The sequence below is a fragment of the Silurus aristotelis genome (assembly GCF_946808225.1).
Source record: "Silurus aristotelis genome assembly, chromosome: 27".
NCBI classification, from domain to species: Eukaryota; Metazoa; Chordata; class Actinopteri; order Siluriformes; family Siluridae; genus Silurus; species Silurus aristotelis.
Window position 1 is genome coordinate 8,780,493 of NC_139600.1, and position 22,782 is coordinate 8,803,274.

The 22,782-nt window shown below is 38.0% G+C and overlaps 2 long non-coding RNA genes across 4 annotated transcripts in view; one reads left to right on the top strand and one right to left on the bottom strand.

Annotated features, from left to right (window-relative positions):
- Positions 1-8,523: 8,523 nt before the first annotated feature.
- On the top strand, positions 8,524-13,447 carry LOC310721213. Of its 2 annotated transcripts, none has more exons than XR_014531955.1 (3): positions 8,524-8,698; positions 9,338-9,432; positions 13,371-13,447. It is a non-coding gene; the product is annotated as an uncharacterized lncRNA (long non-coding RNA). The 2 variants fall into 2 exon arrangements; XR_014531956.1 differs by having other exon boundaries at positions 8,525-8,698; positions 9,338-9,402.
- A 2,197-nt stretch (positions 13,448-15,644) lies between these two features.
- LOC310721215 overlaps positions 15,645-22,782 on the bottom strand; it is a 73,783-nt gene continuing 66,645 nt past the window's right edge. Inside the window, exons 2-3 of one of the 2 annotated variants that reach the window (XR_014531958.1) lie at positions 17,642-17,743; positions 15,645-15,687 (exon numbers count right to left, since the gene is read on the bottom strand). This is a non-coding gene — a long non-coding RNA (uncharacterized lncRNA). Of the gene's footprint in view, positions 15,688-17,407; positions 17,522-17,566; positions 17,744-22,782 lie in introns of those variants that run through there. The other variant, XR_014531959.1, reaches the window with a different exon arrangement.

Genomic DNA, 22,782 nt, shown 5'->3' on the forward strand with positions numbered 1-22,782 from the left:
GCATGCTCTGGCCACCCACTGGCGTTCTCTTTCCTGCTGAGACAGTCGCTGTGATCTGAGCTGCATCGGTTCGGGTTCCGGAGCTGATGACACCGCCAAGGCTTGGGCTGGTTCGGCCTCTGGGGACCTGCAAGTGGTGAGGTGCTGTGGCTTGGGTAGTCCGACTTGGTTCTCCAGCTTAAACTGTAGAACAGACGGTGAGCTAGTTGAAGAACTGAGGTTATATAGGGTGGAGGCTGATAAGTGCCAGGTGCAGATGGTTAGAAGGATGAAGAGCTACTTGGAGTGATAGGTGTGTTTGGTGAAGGTGTGGCTAGTGGATCCCTGACAATATGCTTAGTGCAGTGGAAAGGTCATAAAATTATTAGCTAGCTTAGGGAGCAACTAATGGTTGTAGTGCAATGTAATGCTATGTAATGTAATAACCTTTTTAAAAGTGCAAATATAAAGGTTTTTATCCTGTTTTGTGGTAGCAAGTTAGTGACAAAATGTTTATTCTAAGTTTTGCTGCTCTGTCAACAGCAAAGTCATCTACGGTTAACCCGATCACATCTCAGCCGCTGTTGGTAGTGCAGCAAAGGGGTGGATTGGGGACAGACAGGCTGACACTAACATTTTCCCTTATGTTTATGGCATTTGGCAGACACCGTTATCCAGAGTGACTTTCATTAATCTTATTTATACCCCAAAGCAGCTTACTGTTATTGGACTTGCTCAAATGCTAAAGTGTTTTAAGTTGCTGGTGATTTGAACTCATGACCTTCCGATCAAGAGTCCACTATCTAAAATATTAACCTACCCCCACCACTGCCACTTATAGTTACAGCTTCAATGTTGATGGACTGTTTTGACCTGGTCCAATCACCATACAAACATATTCACTTGTTTGATCTATAACACTAATACAGTTTGTACAGTGTTATAAACAAATTTCAGTTAGCTGGCCAAACATGGAAGTGGAAGTTCAGTGAATAATGCTTTGGACTTTGAAACAGAATGTCATAAGTTCAAGTTCCAGCACCACCAAGCTACCACTGCTGGGCCCTTGAGCAAGAGGCTTTACCCTTTACCCTCAACTGCTGTTGTAAATTGCTCTGGATTAGGGGTGTCTGCCAGAATGCTGTAAATGTAAGGTTTCCATGTTTTATTTTCCCGGGCTGTGGCTCAAATTCACAGAGGATAAAATGACATAATTCTGAGTTCTAACTATACACTTACAATGCAAAGTGAATGCAGCAGAAGTACAAAGCTACAGGCCAAATGCAAACCTTTATTTGAAAAAAGTCTGCCTGGAGTATGTTATTAGCCTTTTCTTTTTCTTGTTGTTAAACCTACCTGTCTTATTTGTACTAGACCCAAAAAAACGAACTAGCTAGACACGAAATTAGATATATTTTGTCCAAGTTTTTTCAGACTTTGTTATCAGAAGCTACCTAACTTAAGTTAAAAAAGGGTGCTGTAAGCTAGGTAACGTAGTCACTTTATCAAAAGTTAAGATAAATTCTTGTAGCATTGGATAAAGAATTTGCTGGCTGATGTTTTGTCCTTAGCAAAAACTAAGAAGTATTTCGCCATTTCATTGATTTGGTACATTCACTTTTAATTCAGGATGGACTAGCTGAGGTAAGCACATGTTTTTTTTTTTGTTTCTATTATTTATTTATTTATTTTTCGTTTGAGGGCAATATAAGGACAACTGCCTCCAGCATTCTAGGGAAATATTTTGAAAAAATGTAATTCGCACATTTTCCTTTGATACAACAAACCAATATGTGGGGTTCACCAGACACAAATTCTATAAAAGTAAAAAAAAGCTGCTATAAATATGTTTTCATTTCCTTTTTAAATATGATACAATCTTAAACTATGACATAATGGGACTATATATGTGTGCTATAAAAAAATGTACCACTGCTAATCTGAGTTAATACAGATTTAATGCAGTTCTCCATTTCTCACATATAGAAAAGATGGATTACCTCATTACTGCTGCAGAGCATGGACACATGCGACCCCTGCACACACACCACTTTCTGAAAAGAGGCTCCTTTAAACATTAGAGAAGAATATTCTTAAACTACCTCAGATCAATTAAAAAAACATCTCACAGTGTTTATTTGCTTCAGGGTTACACCTCACAGCTATTTGTCCCCTTAAGCGAAGACAATACAGGTCAAAACAACTGTGGTCATATTGTTTTCTGAAATTCTTGATATAATTAGTAATATAAAATGTTACATTACATTGATCTAATTTAGCAACTTTACATGCTTTAAGCTCTGCCCCACCTATGTCATGCTAAACAGCTGCTATGTGTCCATTTCTTTTATAATTTTATAATTCAAATACTTTGAAATATGTTTAAATATATATATTTAAACATTTCTGGCATAGGGGGCCACCCTCTCCCAGCAGTCCACCTCGACTCCACCTCTGCGCCTATTTCTCCACAAAATTACGACATCGGTAACCGAGAGCTCCTGGCCGTCAAGCTGGCTTCGGAGGAGTGGAGACATTGGCTGGAGGGGGCCATGCATAAATAAATAAATAAATATTTATTTATTTATTTATTTATTTATTTATTTATTTATTTATTTATTTATCATTACCAAATCAGTTGTCATTAGTTTCAAGAAAACTTAATAAATGTATAAATTAAAATTATATTTATTGATTTATTTTTTTAATTAAATAGAGAACCATAGAATTTGTGATGATTATTGGATATTTAAGTTTGATTTTATATATTTTTGAAACCCATAGTACAGTTTAATGGCATTTATTTTATTATTATCATTATTGTTATTATTATTATTATTATTATTATTATTATTATTGTTGTTGTTGATTTTGTAGTAAAAAAAAATCTCTTCTGAGAGTGTCTACCATTTTTTGGGAAGAAATACAAAAAACATTTTAGCAATCAAATAATTAAAAATGATATCCTTTTCATCTGTAGTCTTTATTTAAATGCAAAAAGATTAGCAGATTAATACATTTTAAGAACAGTATATTTTTTTCTACTATAGATTTCTAGTTTATAAAAAAAAATCAAAACAAGTGCTAATTATAGAGTAGTTAATGAAAACCTGACAAAAAGCTGCAACAGCAAATTCAAATGTCTTAACTGAATCTTACGAATATTGTGCCTTTTTTTCACGAGTTGTTATAAATTTGTACGTGTGAGACCAGTCTTTTCTTTTTTCTGGAAATGTCATTACACAAAACATTTTATCACCAAGTCTGGCAGGAAACCGGCTTCAGGCAGTCACATCGGCAAACATTTTAAACACAATTTCATTCTAGCGCTTGAATAATGCACATGAAGTCAATAAAAACAGCTATTGAGAGAGCAAGCAAGAGTAAGTGAGAGAAAGAGAACGAGAAAGAGAGAGGATGCTGATGAGCTCCAAGTACAAACAAGCTATTCTTCTGCCCAAACTCTAAAACTCCACCTTTGGCAATAAAACTAATGAAGCATCGCATGCATTAATTATTCAGACTCTCTGTCTCTGCAGGACACACACTTTGCTGTTCGAAACGAAACACTTCAGGGTAAGTCAGAGGTCCACTTTGGGTTTGTTTGGGTCCACTTTATTTTCCTTTTATAACTTTTGCATTAAATCAAGTTTTGCTTTACAGTTTTCTGCATTTAATGATAATCGGTGCCACTTCCATAGCACTGAATGACAAATTACTGCTTAATTACAGCATAAAATCCAACCATAAATCTAATTTGGGTATAATTTGTCGGAACTCAGAACCCGCCTCGACAGATTGCAATTAGATCGAAATCTTCAGGTGACTGATTGTAGCTCTTCCCTGACCAGGTGATTGTGAGATCAAATCCTGGGGTTACTAGAAAGCCAGAATCCTTAACCTTATCTCAGTTTATGCTTTGTCAAAAGGTAAATGAATAAAATACACCACTTAATTACATTCTGGAGTGAGTTTATGAGTCTATAAAGTTTCTGTTCCATCAGGGAGGTGTTTATAGCCTTGGTGACCTGCTAAGTCATTAACTGCTGTCTCGAAGACCCAAGTTAAAATGGCTTTGATAGTTCAGACACCCAGCCTCAGTTTAGTTCCCAGGACATGGAATTAAATTGTAGAGTAATTCATTTACTGCATGAAAGCCGGAATTAGTCTAATCTTGTTGTGTGTTGCTTATCAAGTCCTAGTGGACATTTGCACTAAACTAGAGGTTTATAGCAACATCCTGCTTTAACACACCCGGTTTGTCTCATAAATGGCTGTTTGATTGGGATGTTTCATTGAAAAACATGAATTCCATAAACTCTTAGTTATCTATCATCATAAAGTATATTACTTAAGAACTTAGAAACTATTATCAATTATTTATAATGAAAGTACAGTCAGACCCCAACCTACGACCACTCGACTTACGACATTTCAGAGATTTGATGGTCGCCTCCGATGTGGAAATATTTATAAAAGCCTCTTGACTTGACTTGAGATTCGATAGTCGCCTCCGATGGGGAGAAATGTAATTTTATATATATATATATATATATACATATATATATATATATATATATATATATATATATATATATATATATATATATATATATATATATATATATATATATATCTTCTTCTTCTTCTTTCGGCTGCTCCCATTAGGGGTCGCCACAGCGGATCATCCGTCTCCATACCACCCTGTCCTCTATATCTGCCTCTTTTACACCAACTACCTGCATGTCTTCCCTCACCACATCCATGAACCTCCTCCTTGGCCTTCCTCTTTTCCTCCTACCTGGTGGCTCCATCTTCAGCATTTTTCTACCAATATAATTCATGTCCCTTCTCTGCACAGGTCCAAACCATCTTAATCTCACCTCCCTCACCTTGTCACCAAAACATCCTACATGTGCTGTCCCTCTAATAAACTCATTTCTAATCTTGTCCATCCTCGTCACTCCCAACGAAAACCTCAACATCTTCAGCTCTGCTACCTCCAGCTCCACCTCCTGTTTTTTACTCAATGCCACTGTCTCTAATCCATACAACATCGCAGGTCTCACCACAGTCCTATAAACTTTCCCTTTCATTCTTGCAGATACTCTTCTATCACAAATCACTCCTGTCACTCTTCTCCACCCACTCCACCCTGCCTGCACTCTTTTCTTTACTTCCCTAACACACTCTCCATTACTTTGCACTGTTGACCCCAGGTACCTGAACTCCTCCACCTTCTCCACCTCTTCTCCCTGCAACCGCATCACTCCACTGCCCTCCCTCTCATTCACGCACATGTACTCTGTCTTACTCCTACTGACTTTCATTCCCCTTCTCTCCAGCGCATATCTCCACCTCTCCAGGCTCTTCTCAACCTGCTCTCTACTCTCACCACAAATCACAATATCATCTGCAAACATCATAGTCCAGGGAGACTCCTGTCTGACCTCGTCCGTCAACCTGTCCATCACCACTGCAAACAGGAAAGGGCTCAGGGCCGATCCTTGATGCAGTCCAACCTTCACCCTGAACCAGTCTGTCGTACCTACTGCACACTTTACTGCTGTCACACTGTCCTCATACATGTCCTGCACCACCCTCACATACTTCTCTGACACACCTGACTTCCTCATACAATACCACAACCTCTCTCTCGGCACCCTGTCGTATGCTTTCTCTAAATCCACAAATACACAATGCAGCTCCTTCTGTCCTTCTCTATACTTCTCCATCAACATCCTCAAAGCAAATAAGGCATCTGTGGTGCTCTTCCTCTGCATGAAACCATACTGTTGCTCACAGATGGTCACCTCTTCTCTCAGCCTGGCTTCCACTACTCTTTCCCATAACTTCATGGTGTGACTGATCAACTTAATTCCCCTGTAGTTACTGCAGGTCTGCACATCTCCCTTATGCTTAAAGATCGGTACCAGCACACTCCTTCTCCATTCCTCAGGCATCCTCTCCCCTTCCAGAATCCTGTTAAACAATCTGGTTAAAAACTCCACTGCCATCTCTCCTAAACATCTCCACGCTTCTACCGGTATGTCATCTGGTCCAACCGACTTTCCATTCTTCATCCTCTTAATCGCTGCTCTCACTTCCTCCTTACTAATCCTATCTACATCCTGCTTCACCAACTCCACATCCTCCAACCTTCTCTCTCTCTGATTTTCCTCATTCATCAGCTGCTCAAAATACTCCCTCCATCTTCTCAACACACTCTCCTCACTAGTCAACACATTTCCCTCTCCATCCTTTATTGCTCTAACTTGCAGTACATCCTTTCCAGCTCGGTCCCTCTGCTTGGCCAATCAGTATAAATCCTTTTCTCCTTCCTTAGTGTCCAACCTCTTATACAGTTCCTCATATGCCTTTTCCTTGGCTTTCGCCACATCCCTTTTAACCTGCTGCCGCATCTCCTTGTACTCCTGCCTACTCTTCTCATCACTCTGTCGATCCCACTTCTGTTTTGCCAATCTCTTTCCCCTAATGCTCTCCTGCACTTCCTCATTCCACCACCACGTCTCCTTGTCTTGCTTTCTATTTCCAGATGTCACACCAAGTACTTTTCTAGCTGCCTCCCTCATCACTCCTGCAGTAGTTGCCCAATCATCCGGCACCTCTTCACCACCACCAAGCCCCTGTCTGACCTCTTCCCTGAACCTCACACTACACTCTTCCTCCTTCAGTTTCCACCATCTTATTCTTCTTTCAAACCTTACTTTCCTCCTCTTCTTCTTCGCCTCCAAAACCATCCTACAGACCACCATCCGATGCTGTCTAGCTACACTGTCCCCCGCCAACACCTTACAGTCTCCAATCTCCTTCAGGTTGCATCTCCTACACAGAAGATAATCCACCTGTGTGCACCTTCCTCCACTCTTATACGTCACCCTATGATCCTCCTTCTTCTTAAAATACGTGTTCACCACTGCCATTTCCATCCTTTTAGCAAAATCTACCACCATCTGCCCTTCCACATTCCTCTCCTTAAAACCATACCTACCCATCACCTCCTCATCACCTCTGTTCCCTTCACCTACATGCCCATTAAAGTCTGCCCCAATCACCAATCGTTCTTTCCTAGGTACACCATCTACCACTTCATCTAATTCACTCCAGAATCTTTCTTTCTCCTCCATCTCACAGCCAACTTGTGGAGCATAGGCACTGATGACATTTATCATCACCCTATCAGAAACTCTCTTCACCTCCACTACACTCTTACTGTACGCTTCCTTCAGAATCACCCCTACACCATTTCTCTTCCCATCCACACCATGATAAAACAGTTTAAACCCACCTCCAATGTTCCTGGCCTTACTCCCTTTCCACTTGGTCTCCTGAACACACAACACATCTACCTTTCTCCTCTCCATCATATCAGCTATCTCTCTCCCTTTACCCGTCATAGTATCAACATTTAAAGTACCAACCCGAACCTCTACTCTCCTACACTGCTCCTTTTCCTGCCGTCTCTGTAGACGCCTTCCTCCTCTCCTTCTCCTCCTTCGGCCAACAGTAGCCCAATTTCCACCGGTACCCTGTCGGCTAACGATACCTGTGGCGGTCGTTGTTAACCCGGGCCTCGACCGATCCGGTATGAAATTCTCATTTGTGATCCGCATATTTGATTTGGCACATGTTTTACGCTGGATGCCCTTCCTAACGCAACCCTCCCCATTTACCCGGGCTTGGGACCGGCACTAAGAGTACACTGGCTTGTGCCCCCCTAATGGCTGGGTTTTATATATATATATATATATATATATATATATATATATATATATATATATATATATATATATATATATATATATATAATTTTTTTATTAACTTTATTTGTACTATGTAAAAAATTTTTTTTATGTGTTTACAGTGCCTCTTTGTGTCGGAAACGCATCATAGAGTAGTCACTCTTCTCAACATACGACAAATGAAACTTACCTTACGACTTACGACCAGTTTTTCTGCCCTATCTATGTCGGAAGTTGGGGTCAACCTGTAATTATAAAGGTCTCTAGGTCCATAAATAGGGGGGTTTCCAAAGTTTGTTTTGGACACCTGACTATCACATGTACCAATCCAGATTCAGTCCTCCTATTGCTGTTATAAAAAGCCCCAATTTTCTTGGAAGTCTAGGTTTTGGACCATGCCTGTAGGGCTAAGTGCTCATTCAAACAGAAGAGCATTAGTGAGATTAGGCACTGATGTTGAGTGAGGAGGTCTGGGGTGCAGTCAGGGTTTCAATAAAGCTGTGTGCTGGACACTCAGGCTCTTCTACTTCAACTTTCGCAAACCATATACTGTAGCTCTTGAGTTCGCTCTGTGCATTGTGGTATTGTCATGCTGGAACAGTTTTGGACCTCATATTGTAATAATAATAATAATAATAATAATAATAATAATAATAATAATAGTAATAGTAATAGTAATAGTAATAATAATAAAATTAATATTTAACAGGTAAGTAATTAATTAATTTTCAATACATTAAAATTAGTTTTAACATTCCCGGGAGGGGGAAAGAAACTGAACCCTCCATTTCCGGTCAGTGGCGGAAGCAGGAAGTTGTGCAAGCAACATGGGGAATGGAGACAACAACAAGGCGGCGGTTTCTTTACCCAAACACTCTTACTGGTTCGACTTTTGGGCTTTTCTGTTGTTCGACATAGTCTTTTTTCTCTTCGTGTATTTTGGAATTCCATAAAGGGTAAGAAATGGCTGGTGAATAAAACGTTACACGGCTAACCAGGCGTCATGTTAATATGATAGCTAGCTACGTGGGCTCTGTCACGTACACACGGACGCTGAAATAAGTTCATTATTTATTTCGATGTCCACTTTACTGTAGGAAATAGAACAGAGTTTGGACCTGACTTTCTTTACAGTTTGGTTAACGTAAATATTTTGGCGTAATTAACTATTTATTTAGTTTTGTAATTAACTTGAGAGCTTCACACATAGATGACGCACTTACATTCTGCTCAACTGCGGCATACTATTAGTATACGTACTTAGTATAGTATTATAGTATTAGTATTAAATACGCACACTTTAATATGTTTTTCTGAATGGGAACGCAGATTTTTAGACCAATCATTAGATTTGTATACCATTGCACAACAAAGTCCTCGACTGTCATACAGAAGTAATAACATTGAGCACAGTAATATAAAGCTGTGATTTATTGCTTTTTATATATAAATATTAATATAGCTTAGTCTGATTTAGTCATAAGTGGTCGTTTAATTGCCTATCCAATATCACAGTACACTGTCTACAAAGCCCCTTGAATATCAAATAATGTCACTTTTATGTAATACTTGCATGTATACCTCTGTTATTGCAGTTTGCAGAAATCTGAGTGTTATGGAAGGAGCGTAGGTTACGTCTCACCTGCGTAAATAACGACAGGTAAGAACTTACAGCATGCACCGCTCACTGGTGTGTTCAAGAAAATACACTTTATGGACAAAAAGGATTGTGGACACCTGACCCTGAGATTCATATGTTCTTTTTAGACATCCCGTTCCACATTAAATCCCCATTTACTGCTGTTATAACCTGTATTCTTCTGGGCAGATGTTCCACTAGATTTTAAAGTGCGATTGTGGAAATTCATTCAGTCACAAGGACGTTAAATAAAGTCAGGTGTTGATGTACGGTCAGGGGGCCTTGGTTTGCATTCGGAGTGGTAATTCATACCAAAGGTGTTTAATATCCATTGAGGTCAGGTGTTACACTTTTGGGTTTCCTAGTTTAAGTCGAAGAAAAATGTAATGCTACTGCATCCAAAGACATTCTATACATGTGTTTCTCCAACCTTGTGGTGACAGTTTGGGAAAGAACAAACTTTCTTTCGGCTTCTCCCATTAGGGGTCGCCACAGTGGATCATCCGCATGTTTGATTTGGCACATGTTTTTACGATGGATGCCCTTCCTAACGCAACCCTCCCCATTTATCCGGGCTTGGGACCGGCACTAAGAGCGGCTGGGGTTGGTTCCCTGACCGGTGATCGAACCCCGGGCCGCAGCGGTGAGAGCGCCGCATCCTAACCACTAGACCACCAGGGGACCTATGGGTGGAGAATTCAGGTGTCCTGATACTTTTGTCCATATAACGTATGCCATGGAGTTCAAAACAGGCGTTGATGAGACATGATATTTTATTAGTTGTTATGGCATCACAATCGTCTATACATGTTCTTTTATTATTATTATTAATATTATTATGTATATTTTTATACATATAAAAACATGGACAAATGTATCATCCCTCCATGAAAAAGAAAAACCCTGACTACTTCTACTTTTCTAAAGTAACTTGAAATAGACAAAAGTGATTGTTGTCCATCGATGTTCATTCCTTATTTAATTTAATTCTGCTTTTTGGTTCAAAAGAATGGTTTAAATAATAAAACATAAATGGCATGGACAAAAGTGATTTGACCCTTAACCCGATGAACAACACATTAAATTAGTTTTAGACATATTAGTTTTTAGACAAATCAAGCCAAAATGCAGGAATCTGGGAAGGGTTATAAGGCCGTTTCCAAACAATTTAAAGTCCATCATTCTACAGTAAAGATGATTGTTCATAAATAGAAAACATTCAGGACAGTTGCTAATCTTCTCAGGCATGGACGTCTCAGCAAATTTAGCCCAAGGGTCAGACTGTGCAATGCTCAGAGAAATTGCAAAAAAATAAAAAATAATCCCAATAGTTACATCTCGCACTCTGAAGGCTTCAATTAGTTGAGAAATGTTAAAGTTCATGACAGTACAATTATAAAATGAGTAAACAAGTATGGTTTCTTTGAGAAAAAAATTGTAAGTAGAAATCAGCTTCTCTCTGAAATACTATAGCATCATGGCTAAGGTTTGCAAAGATGCATCTAAAGAAAATGTCCTTTCGACAGATGAGACCAAAGTGGAGATGTTTGGCCAATATGCACAGCGCCATGTTTGGCAAAAACACACAGCATCCGAGCTGTGCACAACACCTCATACCAACTGTCAAGCATAGTGGTGGAAGGGTGATGGTTTGGACTTGTTTTGTAGCCATAGGACATTGGCAACTTGCAGTCATTGAGTCGACCATAAACTCCTCTGTATACGGAAGTGTTTTAGAGTCAGATGTGAGGCCACCTGTCCAACACTTAAAGCTCAATGAACTAAAGCAACAGTGTAAAGACGAGTAAACCAAAATTCCTCCACAATGATGAGAGACTGATGGGCATAGAGAACACCATTACTTCAAGTTTACATGGTTTTTCATGCACATTTTCTTCATTTTGACTTTATTATTTAAAAAAAACATGATGACAGTTTAATATGCTGTGGTGTTAATCTAAAGCTGTTTTTACCTAATTCCGAGACCTGATAAGGACCAGATGATTTCTTTATGATGATCAGATTTCATTTTGGTCATTTATCTATTTTTGTTGCACAACTTGTAGAGGCCATTATTGGAAAAAGGTGATATCTGTAGGTTTCAGTGAGACTTCTGCACCTGTCAACCGCTAGTCTGCCCCAGTGTTCATGAGCACACTTCTCTAGCTTGTCTCCAGGCTTCATCATTTTCTATAGTCTAGTGTTTTGTTTTACATGTTTTTGGGTGCTTTTAGCTCTATGTTTTGGGTCATTGTCCTATTGGAGGACTACAACTGAGATGGAGCTTTCTGACATTGGGTAGTCTTGAGATTTCATTGTGCCCTGTAGAGATCCAAGGCTCCCCAAGAGAGAGAGAGCAAAGCAGCCACAAAACATAATCAAGCCTGCTCCATGTTTCACAGTAGGTATCGCCACCTATTCTTTGAAAGCTTTATTTCTGCTTCTCTAAACATACAGTGGCTATACCATGCCACAAAGCACCAGTTTTGTCTTATCTGCCTGGAGGACATTCTCCCAGAATCATTGTTGATTGTCAGTGTTCAGTGACATTGGTGTACCTTGGAATTCAGCTTGTGTCTGTTTGGATGTATTTCTTGGCTCTTTGTCTACCATTCTCACCAGCCTTCTCTTTTTCGTTTATGGCTCTATCCAAGAAGGTTGGCTACAGACCTTGAAAAACTTAATATTGCAACTGGAGTCACAGGAACATGCTCCTTGGATGACATCTTATGTGTGTGATTTTTTTTGCTGACTACTTTTCTCTACTGAAATAGGCTGAATGATAAGTTTGACGTGCGATATTAAAGATATTAGTTCTGAAAAAGTTAGTTTTAGAACAAATAGAAGCATCACTATAATCCAATTATTTATTTCATAGGGGTACCAAGAAATGAATGTTAAAATAAAATAGTTTAATAAAAAATCCAAAGTAGCCCCCTAGTTTTATTAAATATGGAAATAACGTGGGACGGCAATTACTTTTGTCTTTCTTTTTTATGGAGGAAAACTAACACATTTGTCCACATCTATATATATACACTAAGTGCAGCGAGACTGCTGTCTTAATTTCTAAAAAAATATTTTTTATTATTTTTACAGTCACACTTTAGTCATATCGAAGTATATGCTTATAACTTCGACACTGTTTAGGTTCTGAGAAATGTTTAAACGGTAATATCAAGCTCAATATAAATTAAGTGCTTGAAATACAACACACTGAATGCTTTTTGTTGTTATTATATTTTAATTAAGGCTGTCAATCAATTAAAATATTAAATCGTGGTTAATCGCACATTATCTGTTCTAAATATACCTTTCATACTTTTCAAGTTTTTAATACTTTAATCAACAATGGGCATGGACAAATATGGATCCTTATGCAAATATGTTAATTATTAGTCAAACCAAACTCAACATTGAGCATTAATCGAAAATGTTGTAAATGTTTTAAAGTAATTGTTTAAAATTATGTAAATCAGGATACCAAACTGAACTTTTGCTATGTTTCCACACGGACTGTTTTATGCACCAAAATCTGGTAATTCAGTGAAATTTTTTTAATTTTTTTTATTATTATATCTGAGAAAAGAAAGAACATTTTGAATTGGTGTCACTTTGAAGGTTTTAATTTAGCCTTATTTTTTTATATATATTAATAAAAATGGTCAAACAGAAATGCATACTGCATTAAACACGCTTTATTAAAATTAGTGATGTTAAAATAAATTTTATTTAACATGTCTTTTCCAACAGCCCTAATTTTTTAATGTATTTTATATAGAGTTGCCTATTGTGTGTGTGTGTGTGTGTGTGTGTGTGTGTGTGTGTGTGTGTGTGTGTGTGTGTGTGTGTGTGTGTGTGTGTGTGTTTTTATTCAGGTACAGGAAAGAAAAGAACTCCCAGCTTTCCTTCTACAGGAACTTTATTTCAGAGCCCTTTTTCAAATCCAACTCATTCTGATCGTTTTCCTCCCTCATGTTCTTCTGCAGATTCTGAAGGCTGTATCCTGCATTTGTGGCTTCAGCAGCTCTCCTCCCCACCTGAAAGTGCATCACCATGTCCAACACAGTACACAATAACACACAACATTCCATCACAGGCCCTAATGCCTTATCCAGGACCCTAATTAAAAGAAAAGAAAATTAGTTATTAGTTTTATATATTTACTTTATAATAAGAATTATACTATTATGTAAATAAATCATTACGCTATTTTGCAACTGTGTAAAAAGATGAAAAACACTCCCTAAAAGCAAACAATTGAGTGGGGGAAAATGCAAGTCATTCAATAAACAACTTTTTAACAGTTTAAGTTTTACACGTTCTGGATGCACTACGTTTTTTTTTTTTATAATATGCAAGGTCACATTTTCCATTTTGACACAAACATTTTCTGTGACGGTGCTTAACAATATGACTCTCATTGGCTGGTGAGATTTGGAATGACAGCTCTTTGACCTGACGTACACATATTATTGGAAAGAATTTTGGAGAGCATTCCAGATGCAGTTTACAGCAGTAATGACTCATACGAAACCCATGCCACAAAAATAGTTACAACCTAATACACTAAGTGAAGAAGTAATTTTCACTATAAGTACAAACAATATATCTGAACAGAGAACCGCAACCAGATCTTTCTTCATAAACCGGTTTTGACACAAGCCCTGAAAGTAGACAAAGAGAAACAAATGAGAAAAATATCCCTGGTCATTCATGTGAAAAGAAATCCAATTGAATATATCTGCAAAAGTATGAGCCTCTAGGATTAGCAATTAATTTGAAGGGCATTATGTCTGTTCAGACAAGAGGAGGACAATCAGGTGTGAGAGTTCTATCAAAGTCTGATCTTCATGAGCAAACAAGATTTCAGACAAGCTCAGAAAAGTTTACAAACTATTACAAACTATTTCACATCCCCAGTCTGTGTGCGCGCGCGCATGTATATAGGTCCTGCCTAAAAGTTTTATACCAACCAGGCATAACATTATGACAGGTGAAGTAAGTAACATATTTTCATCATGGCACCTGTTAGTGGGTGGATTTATTAGGCAGCAAATTAATATTGTTTGTTCTCAAAGTTGACGTGTTTAAAGCCAGAAAAATGGGCAAGTGTAAGGATTTGAGGGAGTTTGACGAGGGCCAAACTGTGACGTCTAGACGACTGGGTCAGAGCATCTCCAACACTGCAGCTCTTGTGGGATGTTCCTGGTCTGCAGTAGTCAGTATCTATCAAAAGTGCTCCAAGGAAGGAAAAGTGGTGAACTGGCAACAGGGTCAATCAAATCAGGGTCATGTCATAATGTTATGGCTGAGTGGTATACATACATATACAGTGTCTCACAAAAGTGAGTACACCCCTCAAATTTTCAGCAAGCATTTTAGTATATTTTCTCAAGGGGCAATACTATAGAAATGTAACATATTTTAGAGCAGCGGTCCCCAACCTTTTTTGCGCGGACCGGTTTAATGTCGGACAATATTTTCATGGCCCGGCCTTTAAGGTGTGGTTGATAAATACAACAAAATAAAATGATACGTCCGGCATAAAAACTGGTATTTTCTAAATATAATAATAAACGTGAAACCACTGTGTTGTTTTTTTGTTAATTTTGCGGGTTTCAATTTAGCGGTAATGTATTATGTGTTAGCGGCCGGAGCAGCCCCTTTAAGAAGGTTGCGGTTTGGAGGTAATACATGTGACCGAGGCATCATGACATGCATCAAGAGTGAGTCATAGACAGATGTGGCGGAAAGAATCTGGTAATTTTCCAAGACAAAACATCGTTCAAAATCAGATAATAAATAAAACGGAAATAAGTTATGTATTTTTTCTGTGCGGCCCGGTAACAATTGACCCACGGACCGGTGCCGGCCCGGGGGTTGGGGACCACAGTTTTGAAGTACACTTTGGACAAACCTTTGACATGTTCAATTAGGTTGTACTCACATTTCTTAGCAGTTATTTAGACAATAATGTCTGTATGTTGAGTATTTATTTATTAAAAAAATTTTTTTAAAGCAGTAAATGTGTACAAGCTGCAAATTGAGTAAAATATGTCCAAGTTTCAATTCTATAGTATTGTCCCTTGAAAAGATACTAAAAGTTTTGCTGAAATGTGAGGGGTGTACTCACATATACAGGGGTGTACTCACATATATACATATTGAGATCATATATATATATATATATGTATATGTAGAGACTAAGAATCACTTATGCTAAAGTGGAGTGCAGTGGGCTGACGCTCACTTACTGTAGTCACCTGCCAACACTGTCAAGCTGTCATCAAGTTGTCATGTTTGCTGTGCAGGAAAAAAAAAAAATGTATGGGTTAATAGAATTCAGCTTGCTCGAAATCATTTACAAAGATTTATTTATTTATTAGAATGACCCAAGTATACTACTAGAGCTCCAGCTGTTTACAAGGCACTCACAAGGAACTCAAACATTTCAGCAGATCAGAATGGAGTATTCAGATAACTAATGTTATAATGAATAATAATCAACTCTGTACATGTTTTAAAGCAAGAACAAAGTTGCAGGTTAAACTGGTGGATAAACCCCCCCCCCCCTTTTTTTTCTTTTCCTTACACACAAAAAAAGAAAAACAAGACAGACATATATATTGCCTGCAATTACATCCCATCCATTTACCTTTTACCCAAGATATCTACTGCACAGGTAAAAGTGAACTAAAGTGGCTGTTGTTGTGACCTATCTTCTCGTCTGGAGTCGATTTCCTTCTCAGTAGCCGCGAGTAGTCTGAACCTGAACGACTGCCAGACATTTGGTGGAGACAAATGGGTCATAGAGATCAGAATGTGGAAGTATAGAGCAAAGCTCTGTTCCATCATGGTGTGTGCCAACAAAAGAAAAAAGCCCTCTCTTTGCTAAAAGTAAGCACTTTAGATTCCCTTTTAGGACTTAGAGGTTCAACAGGTGCGTTTTTCTTTTTTTTTTTGAAGTAGCTGATCAACGTTTTTTCCTCAGGCATCCTGTGGGCGATGTGGAGAAAGAAACGGGAGAGTTTTCCATTTGCGAATATAAAACGTGTGCCGATGCTCAGTGGACACACAGGAAGGCCTTTTTTTTGTGCCCTTCTCTTTGACGCTTATGCCAAGTAAGCAGCAACCATCATCGAAGCCATGTTTATTCATGGTTCCCTTCTGACACTCTGATCAGAGCCCAGGTTCCTACACACTGGCTCTTTGGAAGTCTGGGGATTTGAAAGTTCCAGCTTTTTTTGTCACTACTTCAGAATCCTGCACTATTACAGAGCGAGCAATTTTTTTAAATTGTGGGAAGAACAGCACAATGTAATAGCTTCTAGAGTGCAAAAAAAAAAAGTTCACAAAATAGTTCACAAACATCAGGAAATATGTACCAGAATGGTGTGAATGATGCAGTGGTAAACACAATTACTAACACACTTTGTACAATTTAAAGTTGTGTATCTCCAATTTGTGGCAACAGTTTGGGGAACATCATTGCTTCATGAAGCTGCTTCGCTTTCCCTTTCTCCTGTCTGCCCCCCATCTTTTATGATTTCTATCTGCACTTTTTTCTTTCTTGTTTTCTTTTTTTTGTCCCATCCACAGCTTTTAGTTACCTTTTCTTTTTCTTCCCCATTTCATTATTTAATTCTGATTCCTTTTGATGACTTTTCTTTAATTTGACCCTTTTATTTCTCTCTCACACACACAATGTATATGTGTAGATTATTAGATAGAAAAAGAGAGAGAGAGAGAGAGAGAGAGAGAGAGATATTTTGGTTCTTTTTTCATGTTATTTTAAAAGTTTGTTTTTCTTTCATTTTTTTCCCCAAATTTAAATGCATTTATTTATTTCTATTTAATATTTATTACCATCTTTCTTTTTTTTCTTTCATTACATTTTACTTCCTCATTTTTCTCCTGTTTATGTTTTCTCATGCTGTTTCTTTTCTTTCTTTCCCATTTCTTTTTTCAGTTTTCCCTCATCATATTTATTTCTTCTTTTATTCGTTTTTTGTTTGTTTGTTTGTTTGTTTGTTTGTTTGTTTTTAAATCCTGTTTTTTTTTGTAGTATGTTCCCTTTCTTATTCTTTCGTTCCTATCTTTGTTCGTGTTGTTTTGTTTCTTCCTCACTCCTGTTCTACTACCCCCCCCCCCCCCCCCCACACACACACACACACACACACACACACACACACACACCTTATCCCACATCTGTTATTCTTTCTTTCATTCCATCTTTTTACTTAATATAAATACTTACAGTGGAGATGTAGAGTGAAACTGGGTGAATGTTTCACCAGTTCTGGTCTCACTGATTTTCTTCTCATGTCAGCATCAGGACTGTCTATCATGCACTGTATTCCTGGAATTTTGAGAGCAGAAATGAAGGATGAACGTGTGCAAAAAGTCAGCAGCAGGAATACTTCATTTATTCATTTGACTCATGTTTCTATTCAGAGCAGTGATGCAGAACCCAGTCCAAGCACAAAGTGACCCGACATTAACCCGCTTCGTTCTCGGAGCCAGCCCCGCTCTAATGAGATCCGACACGTTTCACCTCATGAGTGTGAGAAATCCCAGACTCTCAGTTTAAACCAGATTGACGTCAAACGGCCTGACTCATAGTCACCTGCGAGGATCAGCACCACTCGCAAGGCTCTGGAGTTTACAGCGTGTTCCACTATAACCATCAAAACCAGCGCAGGTCGTTTTAGGAGATTTACGTCTGTTAGGATTCGGAGATGAAAGAGTCAGAGACCATGTTTTTGTGTTCGCTCCTGCCATGAGAAGTAGACGTTATGGAGCGCTCAGCCAGGCAATGAGCTGTTCACTGCTGTGTTTTCTTTCCACCCTGCGTGTGAGCGAGCGCTTTTCTAAAGCACTCGCATCTGGCGCGAGAGGAAAAAAAATTCTAGCGCGCTGAATGAAGATGGAGTGTGAACTGTTATGACCTCAGATATGACCTCTGTCACATTCTTACTTATTTTTTCTGGGTTTTGGTATTTTTCACCATTTTCTTTGTTTAGTTTTTTCTTTCAATACTTTCTTTCTGTCTCATCTTTTCCAGATTTCTTTTTTCAAACGTTTTGCTTTAATTGAAACCACCATTCCCTCTTTGCTATCAAGCACCCTTCCTTCCATCCACAAATTCCTTCCACACGTTACACAACATTATTTCTTTAAAACTGAAATCAAAACCAGGTCCTGCCCTTTAACGGTCACTTTTCAATCTCTCTGCTGTACTCCTCATGAGCCAACACTTGATCTTGGGTGTTAGTCTGCAGTTGTAATCTCTCTGAGCTCAGCCTTCAAACACGGCCTGATAACAGGCCAGATAAATCTGTAAACTCCCCCATGTGGCCTCGGGCCGTTGCTCCATTTGACTCCGTAAACCTCCTCTCCTCCTCTCCTCTCTCTCCCCGAAAGTCTCGCCGCGGGACAACATTAGTGCGCAGCATGTCGATACTGTGTTTTAGTCCAGACAGTAATTAAGAAGAATTGGGAACGAGCATCCATGGGTCAAAAGGAGCCCAGTCCCCCTCAGGTAGAGCTCTCATGTCGTTCTGTTTAAATCTATAAGACCTTCAGGAAAAAAACTAATAAAACATGTGCACTCAAATTCTAGAAGTGATTTAGTCTTCTTTTTACTAAAAACACAAACCATTTAGCAATTTTTCAAATTACATATCAATTCGCATTACATACATAAACTCTTGGCTTGTTTACTCTCACTATTAAATTTAATGTGTTTATTATTTAATACCTACTATAAGTTATGAAGCCGCTTTACTGACTGAATTACTGCAGTGACTGGATTTTCATGTTTAAGCGTTAAAGTTGACAAATATTGCTAATACATTATTATTAACTCCTTAAGTTTTAACAATTACTCATTTTTCTTACTTGTATTTACTCATTTTTTTCTCTTCCCACACTTCCTTTTTTCCTTCCACACTTTCCAAACATGGTTTTATCCCTTTTTATTTTTCAAATTTAAATATTTGTCCCTGTCCTTTTTTTTTTTTTTTTATCAATTATCTAATTACCATTTAGTTCTTCAGTTTTTTTCCCTGAGGTACCCACATATTATTCCTTCCTTATTTCCTTTCTTCCTTCCTTTATGCATCCCTATATTCCTTCCTCCCTCCCTTTATTCACCCCTTCCTCCCTTTCTTTCTCTCCTTCTTCTGTCTTTCATTCATCCCATCCTTATTTCCTTTCTTTCCTTCTTTAGTCCTCAATAAATTACTTTCTTCCTTCCTTTTTGCTCTCTTTCTTTCCTTCCTTGATTCACCTATTTATTCCTTCTTTTCTCCCTTTATTCATTCCTCAGTTAATTTCTTCTCCCCTTCTACTCTTTCTTTGTTCCTTCTTTATTGCTTAATAGGCAGCAGCTACTTCTAAAACAATTAATTACATGGAATTAATTTTAAAAAAATGTTGTAACAAGTAAAAAAAAATAATAATAATTCATCCAGGCTACGGAAATATGCGGGCTTTGTCAATATTAATCTAGCTAGACCAAAAAACTGTATTTATAAAAAAATAAAATAAATAAAAATCCATGCACACCACAATTTTATTATTAATTTTTTTCCCAAAAAATTGCTTGCCCACTTTGAAACTTCAGAAAACACCTCCGTACTGTGCATGCCTGCAGACGTGAGAAGACTTACCCTGCGTCATTTCAAGTGCTATAAATATACGAATTAACACTAATCTTAAACAACAAACTGGACAGCAGTTGGGGTTTCTCTGACCACACACACCCCTCGTGTCCAGACTGTGCAAAAGTGTCTTTCCACAAGCCATTTGACTCTTCAATACAAAGGTACTGGACTGACATAAACACACAAACTGACATGAACATTTTAATTAAAACATTTTGCTCTCTTACCACCAATGTTTTTTTACAGTATTTGTTTTTATACGGACAATTTTTCTGACTAACAGAACACTCGAGTGGCTATTTAAAGGCAGAAGAAATGGATCAAATAGCAAAAAAGGTAAAACATATAAATGACACATAGACTAATGTCTTGTTAATGAGCCTGAAGTTGTATTTTCAGAACACCAGGTTTATAAATATCATATGGAAATGAATTTTATTTTTGCATTTTATTATTTATTATTTATGTGCATATTTGTGCATCTTCTCATATATATTTCCCCTTCTGTTAAATCCAGGCTGTTTCGCACCAGGTGGGCGCATTCAGCGGCTTCTATGCAGTCATTTCCGTCGCTCTCTTTCCTCACGACTCCTAAGTGTCTCCTCCTAGACTCGCTTTTCTTTTATTGCTAGTCAACACTTAACATATTGAAAGATTGGTGCGTCATATCCTGTTCTTGTGTATGTGAGGATATAAGGCAAGAGAAAAAAAAAAAGCAACGTCCCGCCACCGGCACAGCGTATCATTTAGTCTCATTCGAAGCCGAAACAAATCTATTGAGAGTTTGCTCGTTCTGCAATTCGAGAAAGCCCTACCTTTAGTCATGCAGCTGCGTAAATACAGTTTAAAAGCTGATCCGCAGAGCTTGAATTGAAAATAAATACTTCGAACAAGAACTCTGTTGAGGACCATCAGTCATCAAGACGGAGTGCAGGATTTCAGTATTCAAAGAGACATTTATTTTGGTCAGATTGAATCGTGTTGCAGGGCTTTTGACTGCCTAGATATAACACGCAGTTAATATATGGCTGTATTAGCATGAGGGTAAAGCAGGCTAAAGTATGGTAGAGAAATGCCTGTGATATCAACCAGGTTAAAGTGCAAAGCTAACACGCTCCAAATCAGAATTTCGAAACCACCGACCTCAACATGTCCTCAACGCTCACTGCGCAAATCTATGTAGCGGATATCCTACAGTACATGTGGGCAAATTTAGTTGATTGTTTCTGCTGATCATTGGCTCTGATTAATGAAAAAATTCAGATAGAGCAATTTATGAAATTGTACATTGCCTGAGGTTGTGGTTTACCAGACAAAATGGCCAAACCTCAGGCTTCTGTTTTTTTTTTACAGGGCAAAAATGTTGGTATTTTGCAATGATATGACCTTAAACAATGCCTCTGAATCTGATACATCATACCACAACATTTTAGCATATGACTATCAGATACTACGGATTTTGCTAATAATACAATATGAATTCAAATTATAAGAATTTCGAATATGAAACAAACTTCGAATATATAATTTCACTTTACACTTGGTTGCTGAAGTATACCACTGATTTTGGATTGGTTTGGTTCAATTTTGTAATTGACAAATACCATTTAATTTAGCTGTAATTGTACAGTCACTGAGAAATACCACAGATTCTGCTATAATATGGTAAGATCTAAATCTGCAATATATTAATGCAACATAAATGTAAAATCTTTAAAGTTGAATTGATAACTGTGTTGAAAACTTTTGAACTATCAAGTCTCTCTCTCTCTCTCTCTCTCTCGCTCCCCATCTCTCTCCCTATGTAATTTAAACTTGTGGTTTCCTGATGATAGATTGAAGGCTTTTACGAATGCAGTCAACTGACAGCAGCATTCCACACTTCTCCTGTACCAGTTATTCCATTGTCATTAATATTTCATCCCTCATTTTCTGCATGTTGCATCACATTTCATTGCATGGCTCCTCATCAGAACAGCAGTGTAGAACACATTTTGGGCTTTACAAATTCAAATCTGCCCCAGTATCAGGCTCTGGCAGACCTAAGAATACTGTTACAGTAGTACAAAATGGGCTTCAAGCCGTTCTTTAACGTTAGGATGGCAAGATGGAATATAATAAATGGAAATGTTTGAATTTGTTTAATTAGTAATTCTCCCCCCCGCTCCCCCTCACACTTCATCTCGCTCGGAGAAAGATGTGATCTTGCATGTTGACAGACTGTGAAGCCTCTATCTCTTTTTCTTTTCTTTTTTTTTGTGAGAACTTCATTTCATTTTGTGCTTGAGATAAGGCGTTTAATTTCAAAGATTACTTTTTATGATGGAAAGTGAGGGAGAGAGAGAGAGAGAGAGAGCAGGCAGAAGAGAAAGGATCATTTACTTTGCTGAGCTTTCCTTTTTTTTCTTTTTCTGCCCCCCAGCCAGAGTCTGCTCCAAAAGAAGTGCACAATTAATTGACAATGCTGAAAAAAAAATTCTGGCTGCTAACTTATCTGAAGCATAATGTGTACAGAGATTGCATTAACATACGAGTTTGTTATTATATGTTACCAGAGATGGCAAAAGTACACACATCCTTAACTTAAGTAGAAGTACAGATACTTATGTACTTAAACATGCTGGTAAAATGTGAAGTACTGACAATACTCTTTCACTCAAGTTCAAGAAGTTTGGGCTCTGACATTTATTTAAGTAACAAGTACCCATTACTACTACCTGTTTTAGTGTCA